Below are 25,083 nucleotides of genomic sequence, written 5' to 3' on the forward strand. Positions count from 1 at the left end.
ACTCAGCTAAAATTTATTAGTAAAGAAAAGAGAGAGAGTGTTGGTTAAAAGATCCATATACAGACAGACTTGAATTCAATTCTTGAGATTTAGATACATAGTAAAGGTGAGCTTGTAATTGCCAAAAGTCCTTTTAGAAATAGTCCTTACGTTATAGTCCAATTTCCAGATTCAGAGTGGCTCCAGTCAATGACTGGGGATCTCAATCCTTGTGGTTTAAAGTTTCCCTCTCTTGAAACCCAAAGCAGATCTGAGATGAAGAAGGATCGTATCCCAGGCTTCTTATACGTTTCCCGCAGCCTTTCGGCCTGAGAAAACAATAGGCTTAACTCCTTCTCCCAAACATCCTGGCCATTAGCACAGAGTAATTTATCCATTAAACAGTTGAGATACAGGTTACCATAACATTCAAAGAGACATATAGACAATAAAACTATTTCACTCTAGTATGATCTTAAATGCTAATATTCCCTTTTTTTGATCTTTGAATTAAAACTAGAGCAATAGACAAGACCTGTTTGCTGACATCCCAAGACCTGAGCAAACCTCTACCCTTCTACGTCCAACAATGCAGACTTGCATTTCAAAGCTTTATTCATTTACATATCTTGCTAACCAGTCCTTAAGGTTCACCCATGGGTCAGGTCAGTCGGTGAGGTGAGTTAATTAACTCTTTCTGACCCTATCACCTTTCAGTGAGATATTATATTATACTCATAACACCACAGGTGGGGCGCTGGCTTCCCTCTGCAGCTCCGGGAGGGGAGTGGGGAGTGGCAGTTCAAGCAGGGGCTGGGCTCTGGGTTCCCTCCCTAGCTCCACGAAGGGCCTGGGGAGCGGAGGTACCAGAGGGGGTGAGGCACCGGCTCCCCTCCCCAGCTCTGGAAGGGGCCTGGGCAGTGGCAGTTCGAGTGGTGGCAGGATACTGGCTTCTCTTGCTAGCTCTGGGAGGGGCCTGTGGATTGGCTATTCGAACGGGGGAGGGGCGCTGACTTCTCTCCCTGGCTGTGAGAGGGGCCTGGGCTGCGGCAGTTGCAGCAGGGGCAGGGCGCTGCCCCCCCTCCCCAGCCTGTGAGAGGACAGGGCAACAGCCGTTCCAGCGGGGGCGGGGCGCTGCCTCCCCTCCCCTGCCTGTGAGAGGACAGGGCAACAGCCGTTCCAGCGGGGGCGGGGCGCTGCCTCCCCTCCCCTGCCTGTGAGAGGACAGGGCAGCAGCCGTTCCAGCGGGGGCGGGGCGCTGCCTTCCATCCCCAGCTCTGCGAGGGGAGTGGGTGGCAGATGTTGGCACGGTGGCGGGGTGCTGCCTCCCCTCCCCTGCTCTGCGAGGGGACTGGGAAGCGACAGTTCCTGCAAGGGTGGGGATCTGCCTTCCGTCCCCAGCTCTGCGAGGAAACTGACCGATGGCCACTGGGGAGGGGGTAGGGCTCTGCCTTCCGTCCCCAGCTCTGCGAGGTGAATGAGGAGCGGCCATTGCCACGGAGGCGGGTCGCTGGGTTCCCTCGCCGGCTCTGCGAGGGGACTGGGGTGCAGCCGTTCCTGTGGGGGCAGGGCGCTGCCTTCCCTGAGCAGCTCTGCGAGGGGACTTTGGAGCAGCCGTTCTAGCGGAGGCGGGACACTGGGTTCCCTCCCCAGCTCTGCGAGGGAACTGGGGAGCGTCCGCTCCAGGGGGGCAGGGTGCTGGGTTCCCTCCCAAGGTCTGCGAGGGGACTGGGGAGCAGCCTTTTGTTTAGAGGAGGGGTGCTGCCTTCCCTCCCCGGCTCTGCAAGGGAACTGGGGAGTGCCCGTTCCAGTGGGGATGGGGCGCTGCCTTCCCTCCTGTTGCTGGTACAGACAGTGCCCGAGGCCAAGCAACAGCGGTTCGTGGCCCAGTGTGCTCAGCTCGAATAAAAACACCAGGGTGGAGAAGCAAAGCACAAGTTTATTTGAGCTCAAATAAGGTGCAAGGGAGAATACAATCTCAAATCCTGCACACACACATAAGCGGCTTTTCCCTTTTTAAATTCTTTTTCTTTCCCCCCCCCCCTTCCCTGTAGGTAAGCGCAGGTGCATTAAGTAACCTTGGCTGCGACAGCTCGTTAGTAAGTTTTCCTTCTGCCAGTTATCTTGTCCTTCAACACGGAGGCCTTATTACTACTGCTTCAGACCGGTTTGATCTGTGCTGCAACTGATAGCTTTCTAGGTCGAGCAGAGTTCAACATGGAGGGGCTTTGGTTCGCTTTGGCCTAGAACAGGAGGGCTTCATCGACATTCGTGGCCTTCCACCCACCCGAGTTACCTAGGGTTATGCCTAGTGACACCAACACTCCCTAGTTCTGAGAGGGAACTGGGGAGCGGCCTTTCCCACGGGGGCGGGGTGCTGGGTTCCCTCCCCAGCTCTGCGAGGGGACTGGGGAGTTCCAGTTCCAGTGGGAGAGGGGCGCTATCATCCCTCCCCGGCTCTGTGAGGGGACTGGGGAGCAGCCATTCCTGCGGGGGCGGGGTGCTGCCTTCCCTCCCCAGCTCTGTGAGGGGATTGGGGAGCGGCCGTTCCTGTGGGGGTGGGGCGTTGTCTCCTCTCCGCAGCTCTGCGAGGGGACTGGGGCGCTGTCTCCTCTCCCCAGCTCTGCGAAGTGACTGGGGTGTGGACGTTCAAGCGAAGTTGGGGTGCTGGGTTCCCTTCCTAGCTCTACCAGGGGACTGGGGAGCGGCCGTTAAAGTGGGGGAGAGGCGCTACCTTCTCTCCCCAGCTCTGCGAGGTTTCACGGAGTCCCCAGGCGATGCTCTGGAACTGCTCCCCACAAAGCCAGGCAGGACTTTGGGAAGCCTCCTCTCCCTTGGAGCAGACTTGTTCAGGGCAAGAAGCTCACGTCTTTACCTCCTTTGTCTCTCCTTGGAGCGTTCAGCATCCTCTGCCCCTCCGTGCGCTTCCCACAGCAAGTCCCCCCCAGCAGGGTCCTGAGGAAGCCACAGGGTCCTGCACCCCCACTTTGCAGTCAGATGTGACTCTCAGCCAGCCAGTAAAACAGGGGTTTATTTGATGACAGGAACAGGGTCTAAAATAAAGCTTGTAAGTACAGCAAACCGAACCCCTCGGCCAGGTCCATCCTGGGGGGCAGTGAACCAGACCCCCACGTCCTCCCTCAGCCAGCTCCAGCCTAACAGAAAGAGAAAGAATGATCCGAGTAACTATAGGCCTGTTAGTTTGACATCTGTAGTATGTAAAGTCTTGGAAAAAAATTTGAAGGAGAAAGTAGTTAAGGACATTGAGGTCAATAGTAATTGGGACAAAGTGCAACATGGTTTTACTAAAGGTAGATTGTGCCAAACCAACCTGATCTCCTTCTTTGAGAAGGTGACAGACTATTTAGACAAAGGAAATGCGGTAGACCTAATTTACCTCCATTTCAGTAAGGCATTTGATACGGTTCCACATGCAGAATTATTAGTCAAATTGGAAAAGATGGGGATCAATATGAGAATTGAAAGGTGGATAAGGAACTGGTTAAATGGGAGACTACAACGGGTCATACTGAAGGGTGAACTGTCAGGCTGGAAGGAGGTTACTAGTGGAGTTCCTCAAGGATCGGTTCTGGGACCAATCTTATTTAATCTTTTTATTACCGACCTTGGCACAAAAAGCGGGAATGTGCTAATAAAGTTTGCAGATAACACAAAGCTGGGGGGTATTGCTAACATGGAGAAGGACCGGAATATCATACAGGAAGATCTGGACGACCTTGTAAACTGGAGTAATAGTAATAGGATTAAATTTAATAGTGAAAAGTGCAAGGTCATGCACTTAGGGATTAATAATAAGAACTTTAGATATAGATTGGAGACGCATCAGTTGGAAGCAACAGAGAAGGAGAAGGACCTTGGGGTATTGGTAGATCACAGGATGACTATGAGCCGCCAATGTGATATGGCCGTTAAAAAAGCTAATGCGGTTTTAGGATGCATTAGGCGAGGTATTTCCAGCAAAGTAAAGGAGGTGTTAGTAACGTTATATAAGGCGCTGGTGAGACCCCACCTGGAATACTGTGTGCAGTTCTGGTCTCCCATGTTTAAGAAGGATGAATTCACACTGGAACAGGTTCAGAGACGGGCTACTAGGATGATCCGAGGAATGGAAAACCTGTCATATGAAAGGAGACTCAAAGAGCTTGGCTTGTTTAGTCTAGCCAAAAGAAGGCTGAGGGGGGATATGCTTGCTCTTTATAAATATATCAGAGGGATTAATATTAGGGAGGGAGAGAAATTATTTAAGCTTAGTACCAATGTAGACAGAAGAACGAATGGGTATAAATTGGACACTAGGAAGTTTAGACTTGAAATTAGACGAAGGTTTCTAACCATTAGAGGAGTGAAGTTCTGGAACAGCCTTCCAAGGGGAGTAGTGGGGGCAAAAGACATATCTGGCTTTAAGATTAATCTTGATAAGTTTATGGAAGGGATGGTATGATGGGAGAGCCTAATTTTGGCAATTGATCTTTGATTATCGCCAGATAAGTATGCCCAGTGGTTGGTGATGGGATGGGATCTGAGTTACTGCAGAGAATTCTTTCCTGAGTGCTGGCTGGTGAGTCTTGTCCACGTGCTCAGGGTTTAGCTGATCGCCATATTTGGGGTCGGGAAGGAATTTTCCTCCAGGGCAGATTGGCAGAGGCCCTGGAGGTTTTTCGCCTTCCCCTGCAGTGTGGGGCATGGGTCACTTGCTGGTGGATTCTCTGCAGCTTGAGGTCTTCAGACCACAATTTGAAGACTTCAATAACTCAGGCATAGGTTAGGAGTTTGTTATAGAAGTAGATGGGTAGGGTTCCGTGGCCTGCTTTGTGCAGGGGGTCGGACTAGATGATCACATTGGTCCCTTCTGACCCTAGAATCTATGAATCTATGAATCTATAACAACCCCCTCCAGCCCCTCTTCTCTGCTCAGTTCCTTTTTCGGGCCAGGAGGTCACCTGATCTCTTTGGCTCCAACTCCTTCAGTTGACACGTTTGCAGGGGAGAGGCCCAGGCCATAAGTTGCTAGGAGACAGAGTGTCAGGCATTTAGGTGCACTGGCCCTTTGCTCTGCCAGATACTTAAGAACTGCCTAGGGGACACTGAGGCACCAGAGAAAACATTAAGAACATTCCCAGCTCGTCACATCTCTCCCCCCTTTGAGACCGAACTGAGCCAGGTCACTCCAGCCAGTGACCTGGCGAAGTTTGAACTCACCAACGTTCCCATGGATGCCCCAGCATCTCTCCCATTCCTCGGTGTGAGTTACACCAGGACAGTTCAGTCTCACGCCCTCCCTTAGGTTGAGTGTGCTTGATGGCACTCGCAGGCTGCATGTGGGAAGGGTTATGCGGCTTGAACTCTTTTGCTACCCCAATACCCCGGGGTTCAATCTGGGACAGTGTTTTCCCCCAGCACTCTGGGCTGCGATTCGGGCTCTCTTGGTTAAGAGCTCCTATCTTTGCCTTGGCCAGCTCTGGGCTTGGGCAGCCGCTTTCCACCTTGTGGCCCAGATACAACACCTCTGCCATTCCCACTTTACACTTTCCAGCTTTTACCGTCACTCCCACCTCCTTAAGGCAGCCCAGCCCCCTCTTCACCTGGGACATCTGTTCCTTCCAGGTTTGGCTAAAGATGCACATGTTATCAGTGTCTGCCAGGGCCAAGTTCTTCATCACCCTCTGCTTGTCTAAAAGCTCCCGAGGCCTAGGCATGGGGTCGGCATCAGACACTGTGATGGCTTTAAGCTTCTCATAGCCCCCATAAAACCAGATTATTTTGTCTCCCTTGGGGATCAGCCCCACTGGTGAGGCCCATGGGCTGTAAAACAGCTGGATCCCATCTAAAGCCTGGATCTTTTTTACCTCTTATTCCAGGATCTGGGTTGCTTTTTCAGTGACTTTGAAAGGGGAACACCTGATGGGGAGATTGGCTCCCACTTCAGGGAAGAGATCCACTAGGGGGTCTTCCCCCTTCTCCTCCCAATCCTCCCCTTCTAGGTCCAGGGGTCCCCTCACTATTCTCCCATTCAGCAGCTTGAGAGGGAAGAACCCAGTGGATTTCTGGGGCTGCCTCCTGATTCCCCCCCGTTCTACTTCCCCTTGGGGAGCCCATTCCCAGTACAGGAATCCCTTCACCCACAGGACTCTGTCCCTGCAGCCTTCCCCAAGGAGGCTTGCAGCGCTGTGGCCAGCAAGTTCCCTTAGCTTCTCCAAGGAGGGATCCCTCTGCAGCTCAGTCTGGGATTCAGCTGCTGGGGCAGGGAGTAGGACCTGCTTCATCTCACTGGCTGGGCCTGGAGTCACAGCCCCCCTGAGCCCTGTCCCTGATAGCTCGCTCTCTGCTATGTAATCACTTCCCAGCAGCATGTCTGGACCAGGCAAACCTGGTTGGCAGCCAACCTGCCCTGCCTGGGTGTCCCCGCACTCAGCTGGGGTCTCAGCTCCCCTTGTGCTCAGCGCTGCCCTTGCTGTCCCAGTGGGGACAGGCAGCGAGCTCTCTGCTCTGGTCCCAGCATCAGAGCCAGCGTGAGCTCCCTCTCTGGTGTGCAGGGGAGCGGGGAGCATCTCTCCCTCCCACTCAGCCCTAGGGGGCTGGTTATAGGTAGGCAGGTATCCTAAGCCCAGCAGTCTCTCCCCCCTGCCAGCCACGTCATTTGCATTTTCACTGACCATTTCCATCCTAGCCAATTGGTTCCCTGGATTTGAATTCAAACCCTCAGCCCTTACAGGAGCGGGGCCTGGATCCTGTCCCAAGGGGAGACAGTAACCCCCCAACAGGGCCTTCCAGCCGATATCCTGGAGAACCCCAATGACCAGCCAGCCCAACCCCTCCTGGGTCTGCACAGGGATCTGGGACAGAGGCAGGGCGAGGGGCTTAACCTCAGGGACCTTTACCCAGGTCCCACAGTCCCTCAGCATCTGGGGCTGCACCACCACAGTTCTCTCTATCCCAGTGTCTCGTCCCCGCAGGCGTGTTTCCCCACTGACCCTTGGGCAGCCTCCTATGTCTCTCCACTCCACCATCACCAGTCCATGGTGCTGATGCTTCTCCTGCAGCTTTTCCGTAGCCTTTTGCTCCCTCTCAAGGTCCTTTCGCTCTCTCAGAATCTGCTTCAATCTCATCTGTCTCCAATCCACTGATGGGGAACCCGATCGTGAAGACTCTCTTCTGGGTGGGGACCAGACTCTCGGGAATGCCTGGCTGCTGCTCCAGCTGCTCCCAGATCCTCTTGTAGCCCCATCTGGGTGAGGAATTTGCTCCTCAGAGCGGTCCTCCTCCTCCAACTGCACTATTAACTGTGCCTTGGTGAACTTCCCCGTGCATAACCCTCTCTTTGTGCACAGGATCACAATGTCCTTCTACAGGAGATGGTGATAGGCCATCACTTCACCGTTCCCAAGTGGCTCTGGACTCACAGACCTGTGTGCTCTTGGCTCCCCCATGGTTTCCAGGAAGAACCCCTGGTGTGCCAGCCCCTTCTCGTGATCACCACCTCTTTGCCAGGGTCGAGCTGCAGACTCCTCCGCCCCTGGGACTGCTCCTGCAATCCCCAGAGGGACCCTGCTACTGCAAAAATCCTCTCTCCCTGGGCAGAGTGGCAAGCTCCTCCGCCCCTGAGACTGCTCACTGCAGTCCTCAAGGGGAACCCGTTACTCCAACAGTCCTTCTCGCTGGTCACACACTTCCAGAGGTTAACTGCCCCCTGAAACCGTCCCTCTCTAAGCTTTCAGCATACCTGGTCCTCATTATCCCCCCTTTGTTTTACTGCTCCCCAGTCACTTACTGCAAGCAGCGCCATTCACGGGGTGCAGTACATCCCACCTCTGCCACCAGTTGTCACGGAGTCACCGGGTGATGCTTTGGAACTCCTCCCCACAAAGCCAGTCAGGACTTTGAGGAGCCTCCTATCCCTTGGAGCAGACTTGTTCAGGGCAAGAAGCTCACACGTCTTTACCTCCTGGGTCTCTCCTTGGAGCATTCAGCATTCTCTACCCCTCCGTGCACTTCCCACAGTGATCCTGCCACAGCAGGGTCCTGGGGAAGCCACAGGGCCCTGCACCCCTACTTTGCAGTCAGACGTGACTCTCAGCCAGCCAGTAAAACAGGGATTTATTAGATGACAGGAACAGGGTCTAAAATAAAGCTTGTAGATACAGCGAACCGGACCCCTCAGACGGGTCCATTCTGAGGGGCAGTGACCAGACCCCCATGTCCGCCCTCAGCCAGCTCCAGCCTAACAACTCCCTCCAGCTCCTCTTCTCTGCTCAGTTCCTTTTCAGGGACAGGAGGTCACCTAATCTCTTTGTCTCCAACACCTTCAGTTGGCACCTCTGCAGGGGAGGGGCCCAGGCCATAAATTGCTAGGAGACAGAGTGTCAGGCACTTAGGTACACTGGCCCTTTGCTCTGCCAGATACTTAAGAACTGCCATGGGAACACTGAGGCACCAATACAGTACTCAGAGAAAACATTAAAAACATTCCCAGTTCGTCACATGAGGGTACTGGGGAGAAGCCGTTCCTGCGGGGGCGGGGTGCTGGGTTCCCTCTCCAGCTCTGCGAGGGGACTGGGGAGCGGCCGTTCCTGAGGGGCGGGGCGCTAGGTTCCCTTCCCAGCTCTGCTAGGGGACTGGGAAGCAGCCGTTCAAGTGGGGGGGCGGGCGCTGGGTTTCCTCCTCAGCTCAGCGAGGGGACTGGGGAGCGGTGGTTCCTGCGGGGGCGGGGCGCTGCCTTCCCTCCCCCGCTCTGTGATGGGGGGACTGGTGAGCAGCCATTCCCGCGGGCTCGGGACGCTGGGTTCCCTCCCCAGCTCTGCCAGGGGACTGGGGAGTGGCCGTTTCTGCGGGGACATGGCGCTGGGTTCTCTCCATGGCTCTGCGAGCGGACTGGGGACTGGCAGTTCCTCTGGGGGCGGGGCACTGCGTTCCCACCCCAGCTCTGTGATGGGACTGGGGAGTAACTGTTCCAGCACGGGAGGGGCGCTGCCTTCCCTCTCCAGCTCTGTGAGAATAGTGGGCAGCAGTCGTTCCTGCGGAGGAGGGGCGCTGGGTTCCCTCCCCGGCTCTGCCTGGAGACTGGGGAGCAGCTGTTCCTGAAGGGGCAGGGCTCTGTCTCCCCTCCCCAGCTCTGCGAGGGGACTGGGGAGTGGTGGTTCCAGCGGGGGCAGGGTGCTGGCTTCCCTCCTGTCATAAACAGATGGTTAAGGGTTAATGTCACTTTTACCTGTAAAGGGTTAAGAAGCTCAGTGAACCTGGCTGACACCTGACCAAAGGACCGATCGGGGGACAGCATACTTTCAAATCTTGGTGGAGGGACGTTTTTGTTGTTCTGTTTGTTTTATTCTTTGTTCACTCTTGTGGCTAAGAGGGACCAGACGTGCAACCAGGTTTTCTCCAATCTTTCTGAATCAGTCTCTCATGTTTCAAAATAGTAAGTATAGCCAGGAATCGGGGATTAGTCTTATGTTTGTTTTCTTAACTTGTAAATGTGTCTTTTGCTGGAAGGATTTTTACTTCTGTTTGCTGTAACTTTGAATCACAGGCTGGGGATGGGGGAGGTCTCTCTAGGCTATATAAATCTGAATACCCTGTAAAACATTTTCCATCCTAATTTTACAGAGATAATTTTAACCTTTTCTTTCTTTAATTAAAAGCTTTCTTTTTTAAGAACCTGATTGATTTTTTCCCCTTGTTTTAAGACCCAAGGAGATTGGGTCTGAACGCACCAGAGATTGGTGGGGGGAAAAGGAGCGGGGGAAGGTTAATTCCTCTTTGTTTTAAGATCCAAGGAGTTTGGATCAGTGTAGCCTCTCAGAGTAACCCAGGCAAGCGAAAGTCTGGGGGGAAAAAGAGAAGGGGGAAGGCTAATTTCTCCTTGTGTTCAGATCCAAGGGGTTTGAGTCTTGGGTTCCCCAGGGAAGGTTTTGGGGGAACAGGAAGTGTGCCAAACACGATATTTTTGGCTGGTGCCACCGTACCAAATTTAAGCTGGTAATTAAGATTAAAAGTGATCATGCAGGTCCCCACTTTTTGGACGCAAAAGTTCAAAGTGGGGAAAAAACTTTGATACCACCCCCAGAATGGACCTTGCCTGGGCGGACTCGCTGGGGGAAGAGCACAGAGTGTCAGAGGATGCTAAATCCTCCAAGGAAAGACCCAAGAGGTGAAGACGTGTGAGCTTCATGCCCTAAAAATGTCTGTTCCAAGGGAGAGGAGGCTCGTCAAAGTCCTGACTGGCTTTGTGGGGCACAGTACCAGGGCATCGCCTGGGGACTCCGTGACAACTGGTAGCAGAGGTGGGATGTACTGCACCCCGTGAATGGTGCTGCTTGAAGTAAGTGACTGGGGAGCAGTAAAACAAAGGGGGGATAATGAGGACCAGGTGTGCTGAAGGCTCAGAGATGGATGGTTTCAGGGAGCGGTTAACCTCTGGGAGTGTGTGACCAGCGAGAAGGACTGTTGGAGTAACGGGGTCCCCTTGAGGACTGCAGTGAGCAGTCTCAGGGGCGGAGGAGCTTGCCACTCTGCCCGGGGAGAGAGGATTTTTGCAGTAGCAGGGTCCCTCTGGGGATTGCAGGAGCAGTCCCAGGGGCAGAGGAGTCTGAGCTCGACCCTGGCAAAGAGGTGGTGATTACGAGAAGGGCTGGCACACCAGGGGTTCTTCCTGGAAACCATGGGGAGTAAAGAGCACACAGGCCTGTGAGTCCAGAGCCACTTGGGAACGGTGAGGTGATGGCCTATCACCATCTCCTGTAGAAGGACATTGTGATCCTGTGCACAAAGAGAGGGTGACACATGGGGAAGTTCACCAAGGCACAGTTAATCGTGAGTTGGAGAAGGACCCCTCTGAGGAGCAGATTCCTGACCCAGATGGGGCTACAGGAGGATTTGGGAGCAGCTGGAGAAGCAGCCAGGCATCCCCTAGAGTCTGATCCCCAACCAGATGATGGTTTTCACGATCGGGTTCCCCATCAGGGGATCGGAGACGGATGGGATGGGAGCAGAGTCCGAGAGAGCAAGAGGATCGTGAGAGAGAGCAAGAGTCTGATGAAAAGCTGCAGGAGAAGCAGCAGCACCATGGACTGGGGATGATGGAGCAGAGAGACATAGGGGGCTGCCCAAGGGTAAGTGGGGAAACACGCCTGGGGTGTCAAGACTCTGGGACAGAGAAAACTGTGGTGGTGCAGCCGCAGATGCTGAGGAGCTGTGGGACCTGGGTGAAGGTCCCCAGGGTGAAGCCCCTCGTCCTGCCTATGGCCCGGATCCCTGTGCAGACCCAGGAGGGTTCTGGCTGGCTGGTTGTTGGGGTTCTCCAGGATATCGTCTGGGAGGCCCTGTTGGGGGGTGAGCGTGTCTCTTTGGCACAGGATCCAGGCCCTGCTCCTGTAACGGCCGAGGGTTTGAATTCAAATCCAGGGAATCAATTGGCTAGGATGGAAATGGTCAGTAAAAATGCAAACGACGTGGCTGGCAGGGGGGAAGGGCTGCTGGGCTCAGGGTACCTGCCTACCTGTAACCAGCCCCCTGGGGCTGAGTGGGAGGGAGAGATGCTCCCCACCCCCCCTGCACACCGGAGAGGGGGCTCACGCTGGCTCTGATGCTGTGACCAAAGCAAGGAGCTCGCTGCCTGCCCCCACTCGAACCACCATTCCCTAAGTCCCAACCACAGCTGGGGAGGGAAGCCAGTGCCTCGCCCCCGCTCGAGCGGCGACACCCCACGCCCCTCCCAGAGCTGGGGAGGGAAACCAATGTCCCTCCCCCGCTCGAACAGCCACTTGCCAGGCTCCTTGCAGAGCTGGGCAGGGAAACCAGCGCCCTGCCCTTCCTGGAACCGCCACTCCTGAATCCCATCCCAGAGCTAGGGAGGGAAGTCAGTGTCCCACCCCTGCTTGAACCACCACTCTCCAGACCCCTACCAGAGCTGGGGAGGGAAGCCACCTCTCTCATAGGAACCTCTCCTTGTAACCTCTCCTCATGGACTGTACCACACTCAGGTTATCCATGTCCCTTGGCCTCCGCAAGGAGGGATCTTTCTGCAACTTGGCCTGGAACTCAGCAGCTGGCACAGGGATGGGGACCTGCTCTCTCTCGTCGGCTGGGTCTGAGGCCGCAGCCTCTCTGAGCCGTGTCCCTGGGCGTTCCCTCCCCAGCAGGTTAGGGTCCTGCACCTCGGGCACAGTACCTTCCGTGTTGTCAGGGTGCAGTGCCCTTCGCTGACTCTGACTACGGGTCACGACCAGGGCACCCCTGGTGTTGCTTGGCCAGACCTCTCATGTTTACGCTGGTTGTCCCACTCCTTCAGTCCTTGCCTCCTCTACTTGAGCTCTTCTTGTCTCGGCTCCCTGTCATGTTCCATCCACATCCATTCCAGGGACGAGGAGCTCCGCTGGGATGATCCCCTTCAGGCCGCCGGGGTCAGGGTGCCCTCGGTATTCACTGGGCTTCCCCTAACCTCTTTCCTAGGTATAGGTGGGCAGGATGTCGGGGTGTCCTTGGCAGCAGTCTGGCCCCTCCCAGCCATGTCAGGCCCTGTGGCCCACGCTGCATCCGCTGGGCAGCTTCCCTCATCGACCGAGCTCCGTTCACCCGACGGATCCTTCTCCTCCAGCTGGGCAATTAGCTGTTCTTTGGTGGACCTCCCAATGCAAAGCCCCCCTGCTTGCACAGCTCCACCAGGTCTTTCTTAAGGTGCTTAGCATAAATCTTCCTGCTGGCCACTCGCCGGCCTGTGCTCTCAGCTTCCACTGGTTCCAGGAGACCCCTTGTGCACCAGTCCTTTTTCCGGTCACCCCCTCTCTGCCAGGGTCAAGCTGCAAACTTCTCTACCCCTGGGACCGCTCCTGCAATCCCCTCGGGGGGCCCTGTTACTGCAAAGTCCTTCTCTCTGGTCACACATTCCCAGTGGTTAATCGTGACCTTACCTCTTCTCTCTCTGACTCTTCAGCCACCTAGTCCTTGTCAGTCCCCTTTTTTTTACTGCTCCCCAGTCACTTACTGCAGGAACTGCCGTCCATGGGGTGCAGTAAGTCCCGCCGCTGCCACCAGTTGTCACGGAGTGTGGGGGAGTCGGGGCTCTGCACCCCTTTTCCTACAATTCACCAGGACTCTCAGCCAGTCAGAAAAGCAGGTTTATTTAGACGCCAGAAACACAGTCCAAGGCAGGGCTTGCAGGCCCAGACAAGAGGACCCCCCCAGTTAGGTCCATCTTGGGGCGCCAGGAGCACCACAGCCCCATTTGGGGAGGGGAGTCAGAGCCCTGTCTGTCCTTACCTTCCTCCCCCAGCCAGCTCCAGACTGCCAAACCCCCTCCAGCCCCTCCTTCTCTCTCAGTTGCTTTCCCCAGGCCAGGAGGTCACCTGATCCCTTTGTCTGAGAGGTGCTGGCTGGTGGATCTCTGCAAGGGGCGGTGATCAGCAGGGGGGGATCTTAGATCAGGTGTGCTTGATGGCACTAGCAGGCCACATGTGGGAAGGATTATGCAGCCCGAACCCTTTTGCTAGCCCAATACCCCTGGGGTTCAAACTGAGATTAGGTCTTTTCCCAGCACTCTGGGCTGCGATTGGGGCTTTCTTGGTTAAGATCCCCCCTCTTGGCTTTTGGCCAGCTTTGGGTTTGGGCAGCCGCTCCTCACCTATTGGCCCAGATTCAACACCTCTGCCGTCCCCACCTTACACTTTTCAGCTTTTACCGTCAGTCCTGCCTCCTTGAGGCAGCCCAGCCCCCTCTTCACCTGGGACACCTGTTCCTCCCAGGTCTGGCTAAAGACACACATGTTATTGTATGCCAGGGCCATGTTCTCCATTTCCCTCAGCTTCTCTAGAATCTCCCCAGGCCTAGGGATGGGGTAGGCATTGGACACTGTGATGGCTTTAAGCTTTCAATAGTCCCCACTAAACCAGATCATCCTGTCTCCCTTGGGGATCAGCCCCACGGGTGAGGCCCATGGGCTGTTGAACGGCTGGATGCCATCTAAAGCCAGCAGGTCCTTGACCTCTCTCTCCAGGTTCTGGGCTGCTCTCCCAGTGACTCTGAACAGGGAACACCTGATGGGGAGATTGGGTCCCACTTCAGGGAAGAGATCCCCCCGGGGGTCTTCCCCCTTCTCCTCCCAATCCTCCCCTTCCAGGTTCAGGGGTCCCCTCACTCTCCTCCCATCCAGCAGCTCGAAAGGGAAGAACCCAGTGGATTTCTGGGGCTGCCTCCTGATTCCCCCCAGTTCTACTTCCCCTTGGGGAGCCCATTCCCAGTACAGGAATCCCTTCACCCACAGGACTCTGTCCCTGCAGCCTTCCCCAAGGGGGTTTGCAGAGCTGTGGCCAGCAAGTTCCCTCAGCTTCTCCAAGGAGGGATCCCTTGGCAGATCACCTCAATGGTTGGGATGGGCCTGGGAAGTTGCAGTAAGAGCGGGGGTGGGGCACTGGCTTCCCTCCCCAGCTCTGGGAGGGGCCTGGAGAGAGGCGGTTGCAGCGGGGGCGGGGCGCTGTGTACTCCCTCCAACTCTGGCAGGGGACTGGGGAGTGGCTGCTCCAGGAGGGGCTGGGGGCTGGGTTCCCTCCCCAGCTCTAGTAGGGGCCTGGGGGGTGGCAGTTCGAGTGGGGCAGGGGCGTTGGCTTCCCTCGCCAGCTCTGGAAGGGGAGAGGGGAGTGGCGGTTCCAGCGGGGGCGGGGCACTGGGTTCCCTCTCCAGCTCTGGTACGGGAGAGGGGAGTGGCGGTTCCAGCGGGGGCCGTGTGACGGTGCTGCCCGTGGGAGCCAGCTGAGGTCACTCAATCAGGGCAAACTGCAAACAAAACAGGGCAGAGAATCCCCAGCGAACTGAGGAGAAGCCGTTCCTGCGGGGTGGGGCACTGAGTTCCCTCCCCGTCTCTGCGAGGGGAGAGTTCCCTCCCCGTCTCTGGGGAGCGACAGTTCCAGCGAGTGCGGGATGCTCGGCTCCCTCCCGGGCTCTCTGAGGGGACTGCTCCGGTAACGGCCGAGGGTTTGAATTGAAATCCAGGGAACCAATTGGCTAGGATGGAAATGGTCAGTGAAAATGCAAGTGACGCGGTTGGCAGGGGGGAGGGGCTGCTGGGCTCAGGGTACCTGCCCCCCTGCACACCGGAGAGGGGGCTCATGATGGCTCTGATGCTGCGACCAAAGCAAGGAGCTCGCTGCCTGCCCCTGACGCCCCTCCCAGAGCAGGGGAGGGAATCCTGCGCCCCACCTCTGCAGGAACCGCCACTCCCTAGGCCCCTCCCAGAGCTGGGGAGGGAAGCCAGCGCCCCACCCCTGCTCGAACCGACACTCCCCAGGACCCTTCCAGAGCTGGGGAGGGAAGCCACCACGCCACCCCCCAGGAACCACCACTCCCCACTCCCCTCCCAGAGGTGGGGAGGGAAGCCAACCCCCCTCCCCCACTCAAACCAACACTCCCCAGACCCCTTGCAGAGCTGGGGAGGGAAGCCAGCGCCCCGCACCCAGTCAACCTGTCACTCCCTAGGCCTCTCCCATACCTGGACAGGGAAGTCAGTGCTCCACCCCGCTGGAACGGCCTCTCCTCACTCTCCTCTCACAGCTGGGGAGGGAAACCAGCACTCCACCCACGTTGGAACCGCAGCTCCCCGCTCCCTCCACAGAGCTGGGGAGGGAATCCAGCGTCCCTCCCCCGCTTGAACCACCACTTCACAGGCTTGTCCAGAGCTGGTGAGGGAAGCCAGCCCCCCACCCCTGCTAGATCCGCGAGTCCCCAAGCCACTCCCTGAGCTGGGGAGGGAAGCCAGCGCCCCGCCCCCGCTCGAACCACCATTCTCCAGGCCCCTCCTTGAGGTGGGGAGGGAAGCCAGCGCCCCGCCCCTGCTCAGACTGCCACTTTCCACTGCCCCCCAGAGTTAAAGAGCGAATCCAGCGCCCTTCCCCTGCTGGAACCGCCACTCCCCGCTCCCCTCCCTGAGCTGGGGAGGGAAGCCAGCGCCCCACCCCCACTCGAACTGCCACTCCCCAGTCCCCATTCAAAGCTGGGGAAGGAAGCCAGCGCCCCCCACCCGCTGGAACCGCCACTCCCCAGACCCCCCACAGACTGGGGCGGGAAGCCAGCGCCCGGCTCCCGCTGGAACCGCCACTCCCCACGCCCCTACGAGAGCTGGGGATGGGAGCCACCTCTCCCACAGGAACCTCTCCTTGCAACCTCTCCTCATGGACTGTACCGCACTGAGGTCGGCCAGGTCCCTTGGTCTCTGCAAGGAGAGATCTTTCTGCAACTCGGCCTGGAACTCAGCAGCTGGCACAGGGATGGGGACCTGCTCTCTCTCGTCGGCTGTGTCTGAGGCCGCAGCCTCTCTGAGCTGTGTCCCTGGGCGTTCCCTCCCCACCAGGTTAGGGTCCTGCACCTCGGGCACAGTACCTTCCCCGTTGTCAGGGTGCAGTGCCCTGCGCTGACTCTGACTATGGGTCATGACCAGGGCACCCCGGGCGTTGCTTGGCCAGACCTCCAGGGCCCCCCCATTAACACCTCCGTGGGCAAATGTGGGTGTATCCCCACGTCCTTGGGCCCTCCTTGACCCCCCACTTCAGGTGTACCCTTGCCACGGGAACCTTGAATGAGGTCACGCACACAACCATCAGGGTCATGTAGGTGTCGGGAACCATCCGATCTGAAGCCACCACCTCGGGCCGGGCCAGTGTCACCTCTGTACCCGTGTCCCAGTGACCTTCCTCCCATCTACCTCCAGGGAAACAAGGCACTCTCTCCGGAGGGGCAGCCCCACTCCCACCCTGTAAACCAAAAACTCAGAGCCTGGAGCTGATATGGGGACCTCCTCCCTTTTTTACTGGTGGTACGCTGCCAGCTCCCCTTTCTTGGGAATGTTGCCCCTCATCCGACTGGGTCTTTACCCAGTCAACCCTCTGCGGGTTGGGTCTGCTCGGTCTGTCCCTGAGCTTGGGGCACTGGACCCGTATGTGGCCTCGTTGGCCACAGCGATAGCAGCCCATGTCTCGTGGGTCCCCTCCAGTGGGACGGATGGACCTGATGCTGGATGCTCCCTTTTGGTGGGGGTTCTCCATAGGCCCCCGCTGGGAGATCCCATGGTGACTCTCTCTCTGCGTTGAGGCAGGCTTGCTCCATCGAGACTCCTGCATGTTATCCCCTGTCCGACTGTCCACAAATTGGTCGGCCAGCTGGCCTGTGTGCTGCAGCTTCTCCGGCTTCTGGTCCATCAACCACAACCTCAGGTCGGACGGGCACTGCTCGTACAGGTGCTCCAGTATGAATAGGTCAAGCAGGTCCTCTTTAGTTTGGGCCCCAGCTGTCCACTTGCGGGCATACCCCTGCTCCCGATTGACCAGTTGTAGGTATGTGACCTCACAGGTTTTACGCTGACTCCGGAACTTTTTCTGGTACATCTCAGGAGTCAGCCCAAACTCCCATAGCAGGGCCTGTTTGAACAGTTCGTAGTCCCCTGCCTCCGCCCCTTTCAGTCGGTTGTACACCTCCATGGCTGTGGAGTCCAGTAAGGGGGTGAGAAATGAGATCCTGTCTGCAGGGTCAACCCTGTGCAGCTCGCAGGCATTCTCAAAGGCCGTCAGGAAGGTGTCTATGTCCTCCCTCTCCTTACGCTGGGGCAGCAAGCCCTTATCAAAGCTCTTTGTAGGCTTGGGTCCCCACTCACTCGCTACAGCCAGGGCCCCACTGCTCCTCAGCCAGGCCAGCTCCAGCTCATGCTTATGCTGATTCTCCTTCTCCTCCCACTCATGCTGGCGCTGGTTCTCCTCATGTTTACGCTGGTTCTCCCACTCCTTCAGTTCTTGCCTCCTTAACTCGAGCTCTTCTCGTCTCAGCTCCCTGTCATGTTCCATCCACATCCATTCCAGGGATGGGGAGCTCCGTCAGGACGATCCCCTGGTGGCCACTGGGGTCAGGGTGCCCTCGGTATTCACTGGGCTTCCCCCAACCTCTTTCCTAGCTATAGGTGGGCAGGGTCTTGGGGTGTCCTAGGCAGCAGTCTGGCCTCTCCCAGCCATGTCAGGCCCCTGGGCCCACGCTGTGTCCCCTGGGCAGCTTCCCTCATGGACCGAGCTCCATTCACCCGAGCGATCCTTCTCCTCCAGCTGGGCAATTAGCTGTTCTTTGGTGGACCTCCCAATGCACAGCCCCCTCTGCTTGCACAGCTCCACCAGGTCTTTCTTAAGGCGCTTAGCACACATCTTCCTGCTGGCCACTCGCTGGCCTGTGCTCTCAGCTTCCATCGGTTCCAGGGAGACCCCTCGTGCACCAGCCCTTTTTCCGGTCACCCCCTCTCTGCCAGGGTCAAGCTGCAAACTCCTCTGCCCCTCGGACCACTCCTGCAATCCCCCCGGGGGACACTGTTACTGCAAAGTCCTTCTCTCTGGTCACACACTCCCAGTGGTTAATCACCCCCTGACCCTGTCTCTCTCTGGTCCTTGTCAGTCCCCCTTTGTTTACTTCTCCACAGTCACTTACTGCAGGAAGCGCCATGAGGTGCAGTAAATCCCACCACTGCCACCAGCTGTCACGGAGTGTGGAGGAGTTGGGGCCCTGCACCCCTTTTCCTGCAATTCACCAGGACTCTCAGCCAGCCAGTAAAGCAGAAGGTTTGTTTAGACGCCAGGAACACAGTCCAAGACAGGTCTTGCAGGCCCAGACAACAGGATCACCCCAGCTAGGTCCATTTGGGGCCCCAGGAGCACCACAGCCCAATTTGGGTGGGGGCTCAGAGCCCTGTCTGTCCTTCCCTTCCTCCCACAGCCAGCTCCAGACTGCCAAACCCCCTCCAGCCCTTCCTTCTCTCTCAGTTACTTTCCCCGGGCCAGGAGGTCATCTGATCCCTTTGTCTCCAACACTTTCAGCTGGCACCTTTGCAGAGGAGGGACCCAGGCCATCAGTGGCTAGGAGATAGAGTGCCAGGCATTTTGGTGAACTGGCCCTTTGCTTTGCTAGATACTTAAGAACTGCCATGGGGACACTGAGACACCAACACAGTATTCACAGACCACAGTAAGAACAGTCCAAGTTCGTCACACCACCTGGCTGCAGGGAGACTGGGATGTGCTGAGCTAAGGGAGGCAAAGGCTGAGGCCCTGAGAGTTTCCTGTGCTGAGTTCAACTCTCAATAAACCCTCCTGTTTTATGCTGGCTGAGAGTCACTCCAGGCTAGAGAACAGGAGGCATCAACCTCTTCAGGGGTGAGGAGGCCCGAGGGATCCAGAGCATGTGGACTCCCTGAGGGGGCCCACTGCAGAGACAGAAGTGCTAAAGCTCAGAGAGGTGTGGCTCCAGGATGTGGAGGGGCCTGACCCAGAGTGAGAGTGGACCCCCGAGAAGGGCTGTCGCACTGAAAGGGACACCCCCCACGGACCGCATGGGGCCACGAGTGGGCACGATCTGTGAGTCCGTGACAGAGGGTACGTGAAGGGAGTGTGGAGCAGGACAGGGGGGATGGGGAACCATCAGATGCGAGGGGGGGGCAGGACGCAGGGGCCAGTCGGATCTGGGGTTGTGGAATGCGGGGTGGTTAGACCTGAAGGGGTGGGATGTGGGTCGGGGGGTGGTTGGAACCTGAGGTGGGGCAAGTCAAGGGGCAAGGGGGCAGGTCGGACCCAGGCAGGGGGCATTTCACATGACAGGGGGGGCTGGAGGTGTGGTCGGGGGCACTTGGACGCAGATGGGGTGGGGGGCGAAGTAGACCAGGGAGGGGTGGGACACGCTGGGGAGGGTGTGAGACACAAGAGTTTGTGGGAAGGTGCCGGGGGGCAGGAGTCTGAGAGGCGCTGTCTGTGAGGTCTCTGTGGGGGTAGAGGATGAGCAGGGCGGTCTGAGAGGCGCTGGCTGGGGGATCCCAGCAGGCGGGGCTGAATGGGGGGGTCTGAGACAGACTGGCTGGGGGGGTCTCTGCAGGGGGAAGGAATGAGTGGAGCGGTCTGAGAGGTGCTGCCTGGGGGCTCTCTGCAAGGGGCAGTGATCAGCAGGGGGGGTCTTAGGTCGGGTGTGCTTGATGGCACTAGCAGGCCGCATGTGGGAAGGATTATGCAGCCTGAACCCTTTTGCCACCCCAATACCCCTGGGGTTCAAACTGAGATTGGCTCTTTTCCCAGCACTCTGGGCTGCGATTGGGGCTTTCTTGGTTCAGAGCTCCCCCTCTTGGCTTTTGGCCAGTTTTAGGTTTGGGCAGCCGCTCCCCACCTATTGGCCCACATTCAACACCTCTGCCGTCCCCACCTTACACTTTTCAGCTTTTACCATCAGTCCTGCCTCCTTGAGGCAGCCCAGCCCCCTCTTCACCTGGGACACCTGTTCCTCCCAGGTCTGGCTAAAGACACACATGTTATTGTATGCCAGGGCCATGTTCTCCATTCCCCTCAGCTTCTCTAGAATCTCCCCAGGCCTAGGGATGGGGTAGGCATTGGACACTGTGATGGCTTTAAGGTATCGATGGTCCCCACTAAACCAGATCATCCTGTCTCCCTTGGGGATCCGCCCCACAGGTGAGGCCAATGGGCTGTTGAATGGCTGGATGCCATCTAAAGCCAGCAGGTCCTTGACCTCTCTCTCCAGGTTCTGGGCTGCTCTCCCAGTGACTCTGAACAGGGAACACCTCATGGAGAGATTGGGTCCCACCTCAGGGAAGAGATCCCCCAGGGGGTCTTCCCCCTTCTCCTCCCAATCCTCCCCTTCCAGGTTCAGGGGTCCCCTCACTCTCCTCCCATCCAGCAGCTCGAAAGGGAAGAACCCTGTGGATTCCTGGGGCATCACCAGCTGCCTCCCGATTCCCCCCAGTTTTACTTCCCGTTGGGGAGCCCATTCCCAGTACAGGAATCCCTTCTCCCGCAGGACTCTGTCCCTGCAGCCTTCCCCAAGGGGGTTTGCAGAGCTGTGGCCAGCAAGTTCCCTCAGCTTCTCCAAGGAGGGATCCCTCGGCAGATCACCCCAATGGTTGGGAGGGGCCTGGGGAGAATTGGTAAGAGCGGGGGCAGGGCGCTGGCTTCCCTCCCCAGCTCTGGGAGGGGCCTGGAGAGAGGCAGTTGCAGCGGGGGTGGGGGGCTGGGATCCCTCCCCTGCTCTGGGAGGGGAGTGAGGAGTGGCGGTTCGAGTGGGAGCAGGGTGGTGGATTCCATCCCCAGCTCTGGTAGAGGCCTGAGGGGTGGCGGTTCGAGCGGGGGCGGGGAGCTTGCATCCCTTCCCAGCTGTGGTAGAGGCCTGGGGGGTAGCGGTTTGATCGGGGGCAGGTCTCTGGGTTCCCTCCCCAACTCTGGAAGGGGCCTGTGGAGTGGCGATTAGAGCAGGGGCAGAGCACCAGCTGTTCTGGGAGGGGCCTGAAGAGTGGTGGTTCGAGCGGGGGCGGGGCACTGGTTTCGCTCCCCACCTCTGGGAGGAGCCTGGGGAGTGGCGGCTCCAGCGGGGGCGGGGTGCTGCCTTCCCTCCCCAGCTCTGCAAGGGACTGAGGAGCGGCCGTTCCTGCGGGGGCAGGGCGCTGGGTTCCCTCCCCAGCTATTAGAAGGGCATGGGGAGCGGCGGTTCCAGTGGGGGCGGGGTGCTGGCTTCTCTCGCCAGCTCTGGGTAGGACCTGTTGATTGGCGGTTTGAGTGGGGGAGGGGCGCTGGCTTCCTTCCCCAGCTCTGCTAGGAGACTGAGCAACAGCAGTTCAAGCGGGGGCTGGGTGCTGGGATCCCTCCCAAGCTCTGAGAGGGGACTGGGGAGCAGCCGTTCCTGCGGGGGTGGGGCGCTGGGTTCCCTTCCCAGCTCTGCGGGAGGACTGGGGAACGGCCATTCCAGCTGGTGCGGGGTGCTGCCTTCCCTCCCCACCCCTGCCAAGGTACCGGGGAGCTGCCGTTCCTGCGGGGGTGGAGCGCTGGGTTCCCTCTACAGCTGTGTGAGGGAACTGGATAGTGGCCGTTCCTGCTGGGGCAGGGCAGTGCCATCCCTCCCCAGCACTGCCAGGGGACTGGGGAGCGGCCGTTCCTTGAGGGTCGGGGCGCTGCCTTCCCTCCCCACCTCTGCGAATGGACTGTGGGGCCACCATTCCAGCGGGGGCGGGGCACTGCTTTCCCTCCCCATCTCTGCGAGGCGACTGGGGACCGGCCGTTCCTGCGGGGGCAGGGTGCTACCTCCCCTCCCCAGCTTTGCGAGGGGACTGGCCATTCCTGCGGGGCTGGTGCGCTGGGTTCCCCTCCCAGCTCTGAGAGGGGACTGGGACGCGGTCTTTCCTGCAGGGGCGGGGCGCTAGGTTCCCTTCCCAGCTCTGCCAGGGGACTGGGGAGTGTCCGTTCGTGCGGGCGCAGGGCTCTGGCTTCCCTCCCCAGCTCTGGCAGGGGCCTGGGGAGTGGCGGTTTGAGTGGGGGCAGGGCGCTGGTTTCCTTCCCCAGCTCTGGAAGGTGCCTGGGGAGTAGCAGTTCGAGCGGGGTTGGGGCGTTGCCTTCCCTCCCCAGCTCTGGGAAGGGCCTGCAAAGTGACGGTTCCAGTAAGGGCAGGGCACTGGCTTTCCTCCCCAGCTCTGGGAGGGGCCTAGGGAGTGGCGGTTCGAGTGGGGGCAGGCAGCGAGCTCCTTGCTTTGGTCACAGCCTCAGAGCCAGCGTGAGCCCCCTCTCCGGTGTGCAGGAGGGCGGGGAGCATCTCTCCCTCCCACTCAGCCCCAGGGGGCTGGTTACAGGTAGCCAGGTATCCTGAGCCCAGCAGCCCCTCCCCCCTGCCAGCCACGTCATTTGCATTTTCACTGACCATTTCCGTCTTACCCAATTGGTTCCCTGGATTTGAATTCAAACCCTCTCCGTTACAGGAGCAGGGCCTGGATCCTGTCCCAAAGAGACACAGTCACCCCCCAACAGGGCCTCCCAGCCAATATCCTGGAGAACCCAAACAACCAGCCAGCCAGACCCCTCCTGGGTCTGCATAGGGATCCAGGCCATATGCAGGACGGGGGACTTCACCCTGGGGACCTTCATCCAGGTCCCACAGCCCCTCAGCATCTGCGGCTGCACCACCACAGCTCTCTCTGTCCCAGGCTCTTGCCACCCCAGGCGTGTTTCCCCACTGACCCTTGGGCAGCCCCCTATGTCTCTCTGCTCCACTATCCCCAGTCCATGGTGCTGCTGCTTCTCCTGCAGCTTTTCCTCAGGCTCTTGCTCTCACAATCCTCTCGCACTCTCAGGCTCTGCTCCCATCCCATACGTCTTCGATCCCCTGATGGGGAACCCGATCGTGAAAACCATCATCTATTTGGAGACCAGACTCTCGGGGATGTCTGGCTGCTGCTCCAGCTGCTCCCAGATACTTTTGTAGCCCCATCTGGGTCAGGAATCTGCTCCTCAGACGTGTCCTTCTCCTCCCACTCACGATTAACTGTGCCTTGGTGAACTTCCCCGTGCGTAACCCTCTTTGTGTACAGGATCACAATGTCCTTCTCAAGGAGATGGTGATAGGCCATCACCTCACCATTCCCAAGTGGCTCTGGATTGACAGGCCTGTGTGCTCTTGGCTCCCCCATGGTTTCCAGGAAGAACCCCTGGTGTGGCAGCCCCTTCTCGTGGTCACCCCCTCTTTGCCAGGGTCGAGCTGCAGACTCCTCCGCCCTCACATCATAGCAAAGGAGCTTTCTAGAAAGTTGGAAGAAACTATGAAAGAGGGGAAGAGACATCATGGCTTGGCATGTCTCCCCCACAAATCAACAGCTGGAAACACACCTGGATGACAAAACTGATTCATAAATCAGAAGATAATAATAATAATACATTCAAACCAAAGTCCCCAAATGGCTAGTACTGGTTTTTCAGCTGAAGATTTTCAGTTTGGGGAATTTTGTTTTCCCAATCAGACCTTGCCAAGGGAATCAGGGAGAAAATGTTTGAGTTGCCTCCTTCAGAACAGCTTAGCCTAGACACTCTAGCTGTGGGTCACTGTCATGGCCTTGCTGAGAACTGGGGTATTTTAATAATTTGGGGAGGTCTCAGGGTGTTTGGAGGAGATTATGAGGCTGTTACGTTTTGAGATAAAAGCTAAGACATACAGGACTAGAGAATTTTATTTTTAGAAATGTGAGATTTAGACATTTTGTTTAAAGCAAGGGGGTTTCTGAGCAGGCTTTTGTTTGCAGGGGAGATGGTTGTTTAGAAAGGAGGAGTGAAGACTAAACACATCCAATGAAGATGAGATTTGAACCCATGCGTGCAGAGCACAATGGATTAGCAGTCTATTGCCTTAACCACTCAGTCACCTCAGCTGAGATGTCAGGAAATGGACAAGATGAGAAATCTAAGGCCAGCAGAGACAGGGACACTAAGGTGTTTTTAAATACTAAGTGGAAGCAGGGGCTGAATGAACTCCCCCCTCACACCTAGTGACCAGCTGTGGGAAAGGCTTCAGGAACAGACCGTGTTTGCATAGACACACCTACTCTGCCTAGGTATGCAGCATCATGGGGCTGCTTTCCCAAAATGACCAGTTTTGGCTGGTGGTGGGTTACAAATCACTTTAGGATTGAATGGAATGAAATGTTATTATCCTTCCTGTATGATTGAAGGGCAGCAGAACATACCTAGTCCTTCCTGATGGAGGGGTGGGTGGGTGGATGAGGAATAGCTTTTATTGGACTTTGTAGAAGTGATTGAGGACATCACCCTAAACCAGTGGTCCCCAAACATTTCACACTGTGCCCTCTTAACCATGGCGGTGGACCCTTGGAAGCCGCAGTCAAGAACCGAGGCTGGTAGTGGGGCTATTGCTTGCTGGAGAGAGAGGTGCAGACGGGTAAAGGGGTCAAGGCCAAGCTGGAAGCCAGAGCCCCAGGATAAGGGTGGGGTTGGGGAAGAGCTGGGACAGAGTGAGGCTGAATGGTGCTTCCTCCATGGGGGCTGGCCATGAGGTGCCCCCAAGAATGTTCCTCTGTGTCCCCCTAGGAGTCATGCCCCACATTTTGGGAACCACTGAACCCTACTTGCTAAGCAGGGCTAGTGATGCCAAAGCCCAGGGAAAGGGAGAACAAGTGCAGGGCCCCCAGCACTGGAACCATGTGAAGGGGCTGCAGAAGAGGGGCAGTGGCTGGTGGCACAGGGAGTTAAGGACAAAGGGGGCACAGGAGGGGGCAAGATTAGGGGTGAAGGAGGTGCAAGGGTTGGG

General features: G+C 57.5%; 1 protein-coding gene across 2 annotated transcripts in view; it reads left to right on the forward strand.

The window, feature by feature from the left end:
* The window catches only part of KDM2A (lysine demethylase 2A), a 601,751-nt gene that overhangs the window by 39,317 nt on the left and 537,351 nt on the right, over positions 1–25,083 (forward strand). Inside the window, exon 1 of one of the 2 annotated variants that reach the window (XM_050956090.1) lies at positions 11,365–11,369. The exons of the other annotated variant lie outside the window; for it this stretch is intronic. The gene's annotated coding sequence lies outside the window, so the exon portion shown is untranslated. Of the gene's footprint in view, positions 1–11,364; positions 11,370–25,083 lie in introns of those variants that run through there. 2 annotated transcript variants of the gene reach the window in all.

The sequence above is a fragment of the Gopherus flavomarginatus genome, chromosome 5 (genome assembly GCF_025201925.1).
Source record: "Gopherus flavomarginatus isolate rGopFla2 chromosome 5, rGopFla2.mat.asm, whole genome shotgun sequence".
Taxonomy (NCBI): Eukaryota; Metazoa; Chordata; order Testudines; family Testudinidae; genus Gopherus; species Gopherus flavomarginatus.